Here is a 3,710-nt window from a genome sequence, read left to right as displayed (position 1 = left end):
TTCTTCTCAGTGGTTCAGTGATCCAGGGTAGTCCCAATAAACTTTGCATAGAAAACTATCTGCATCCAGAAAGAGAACTATAGAGAATGAATGTATGTCAACACAAGATATGCTCATTTTTTCTTTCTTTCTTTTTTTTCTGTCATGTTTTTCTCTTTTGTTTTTTTTTTTCTTTGACCTGAAAATTGTGGATTTTGGCTATGGTTCCTGGACAGTTTTACTTTGGAGTTTCCTTTAGGAAGTGGGCAGTGTATTCTCTCTATTTTCACTTTTTCCTCTGGTTCAAAGACCTGAGAAGTTTTCATTGAAAACTGCTTGAAATAGGATGTCTAGATAATCATGGTGTTCTGATAGACCAGTATTTTTAAAAATTTTGTTTCCTTTCTCTCTTTTCTAGTTCAGTTGATTTTGCAAACAGGTACCTTATATTTTCTTCCATTTTTCAGCTTTTTGTCATTGTGTTAATATTTCTTGTTGCTTCATGAAGTCATTGGATTCTGTTTTGTCCATTTTAATTTTGGGGGAGTTTGTTGCTTGGGTAAGATTTTATACCTCCTGAGCCAAGTGATTCTCTTTCTTATTCTTTCTCTCCTAGTTTTCATTTCTTTTCTAATCTTTCTCTGTCACTCTCATTCCATTAAAGACATTTCCATCCTCCTTAAAAAAACCCCAACAACTCTTGCTTCATCTGTATCCTCAGTGCTCAGTATAGTGCTTGACATATAGTAGATACTTAATAGATACTTAATAAATACTTATTGACTGACTAGCTTAATTCTACTCAATTCAGTCCCAATCGGTAGAGATTGTGGTAGAGATTCATTTCTTCCTGACTGGGAAAAGTACTCTTTGAAATACTGAGCAACAAATTTTAGAGGCATGTGAAACTATTTTCCAGGTACTCGAAATACATCTCCAAAGTTGCATAAGTATTCTAATATTATGTTATAATCTTAATTATAACTGGGGGAGGAAGGATAACCTAGGTAACAGCAACCTGTGTATTTTCAGAACAGGACAGTTGTTATTTTCTAATTTAAAATTTTAAAACATTTTGTTTTTGTATTATTTACATTTCTCAGTATATTCCTCCTATCTTCCCTATTCAGTGAACCATCCTTTGTAAGAAAGATTTTAAAAGAAAGTGAAAAAAAGAATCTAGAAAAAAGTAACTAGAAAGTGTCAAAGATTGTAGAATAGGAGAAAGAAATAAAGCTCAACTTTCCCCATAAATACATCAATAAGAATTTTAGAAGAGTACTGATCAAATAATGATCAAGCAATCTATGAAAAAACCATGGGACGTCATTTTTTCAGTCCAAAGTTGCTAATTTGTTTCACAAATGAGTGACCAGGGTAAGACTGTAGAATAGCGTTTGGCCTATTGTTTTGTTGTTTTGATCTCAGAGATATATCTTGGCTTCAGCACAGGAGCAAATGACCATGCCTAGGGCTGTAGGACTAGAGGTCAGCCTAGTTTTGTTTCTCTGAGCTTACAGTCTCCCACTTAGTTGAGAAGAGTTAGAGCCAGCAATTGTCTACTGGAGCTCTACTCATCGACAGGGCAATAATTGGGATATTCTGCTTACTTTATTCTGCATAAATTCATGTCATTCAATATTTTTCTCATCTTCATAGCCCTCATTTCATATAATTCATAATAAGTTAGGCTATTCCCCAATCTATTTCTAGTTTTTTGTCACCATAAAAAAAGCTTAATTCAAACCTCCACCAACAGTATTTTAGTGTGCCTGTCATTTGGAAGCCCTTCCATCATTAACTCTTTTTAAGTTTTGTCATCTTTGCTAATTTTCTGAGTATGAAAAGAAACTTCTGAATTGTTGGATTTTTACTTCTCTATTATTAGTGCTTTAAAGCTTTCTTTCATATGCTTTTTCCTAGCTTGAAATTCTTTTGAGAATTGTTGTTTTATAAATATTAGCTATACCCTTCTGGAGAGCAATTTGGATCTATGCTCAAAAAGCTATCAACCTGTGCATACCCTTTGACCCAGTAGTGTTACTACTGGGCTTATCTCCCAAAGAGATTTTAAAGAAGGGAAAGGGAGCTGTATGTGCAAAAATGTTCGTGGCAGCCCTCTTTGTAGTGGCCAGAAACTGGAAACTGAGTGGATGCCCATCAGTTGGAGAATGGCTGAATAAATTGTGGTATATGAATATTATGGAATATTATTGTTCGATAAGAAATGACCAGCAGCATGATTTCAGAAAGGCCTGGAGAGACTTATCTGAACTGATGCTCAGTGAAATGAGTAGGACCAAGAGATCATTATATACTTCAACAACCATACTATATGATGATCAATTCTGATGGATGTGGCCATCTCCAGCAATGAGACGAACCAAATCAGTTCCATTAAAGCAGTAATGAATTGAACCAGCTACACCCAGCGAAAGAACTCTGGGAGATGACTTTGAACCACTACATAGAATTCCCAATCCTTCTACCTTTGTTCGCCTGCATTTTTGATTTCCTTCACAGTCTAATAATACACTATTTCAAAGTCTGATTCTTTTTGTATAGCAAAATTACTATTTGGATATGTACATTTATATTGTATTTAATTTATACTTTAACATATTTAAAATGTATTGGTCAATCTGCCATCTGGGGGAGGGAATGGGGGAAAGGAGGGGGAAAATTGGAACAAAAGGTTTGGCAATTGTCAACGCTGTAAAATTACCCATACATATAATTTGTAAATAAAAAGCTATAGTAAAAAAAACATTAGCTATAGAGCTAATAGGAAAATTGTTTATTGGATCTGTACATCCTTTGAAAGAACCTAGGTATCTTCAATTATGAGTCTCTATTTCCTCCAAAAGAGACCCTCTTTAGTCTTTACATGCTCTATAGAGGTTCAAGCATTCTTTGTGGGGATCTAGCATTTACTGTAAAGAGGACTATGCATCACCTGGAATGACAGGTAAATTCTTTAAAGGGCTTATGCATCCTCTCTAGACCTTTTAAGGACCTCTACAATATTTTCATGCTAGTATATGTTCTGTTTAGCCTCTACCTGTCCTGTAGGGACCTACATGTCTTTAATAACGACTTCTGAAGACTTTACAAGTATCTATGAAACTTCCAGAAGTACTTCCCCCAGGGCCTGCCACAACTGGGGTTTAGGGTAAGCTATTTGTCACTGTGTTGATTTAAGTGGAAGCCACAGTGACACAATGTTAGAAACAATTGTGGCACAAACTAGCCAGCTTTTTGGAAGGGGTGTGTGTGTGCGTGTGCGTGTGTGTGTGTGTGTGTGTGTGTGTGTGTGTGATCACTGGGCTTCATTCTTACTCAGATTTGAGTACTTTCTGACCTTGGGAAGCTTACTGGGGTACTTTGATTCTTTCCCCCTGAAGTGAGCAAATTCTATCTAATAAGGCAATGCATTGTTTTATAAAGTTTTCCTATTTAGTCACAGATTGGTCAGTTTTCCCTTTGCACTCTTTTTCTTCTTTTTTTTGTATATACTCTCTTCTTTTAAAAAATTTTTTATTATATCTTTTTATTTACAAGACATATGCATGGGTAATTCTGTATATATGTATATACAGAATTGTTAAACATGTACATATGTATATATGTATATACATATATATATACTTATTTATACAGTTATCTTGCTGCACAGGAAAAATCAGATTTAGAAATAAGGTAAAAATAACCTGAGAAGGAAAACAAAAAAT

The sequence above is a fragment of the Antechinus flavipes genome, chromosome 1, assembly GCF_016432865.1.
Source record: "Antechinus flavipes isolate AdamAnt ecotype Samford, QLD, Australia chromosome 1, AdamAnt_v2, whole genome shotgun sequence".
NCBI classification, from domain to species: domain Eukaryota; kingdom Metazoa; phylum Chordata; class Mammalia; order Dasyuromorphia; family Dasyuridae; genus Antechinus; species Antechinus flavipes.
The sequence above is the reverse complement of the archived record's forward strand: the minus strand, read 5'-3'. Positions refer to the sequence as shown.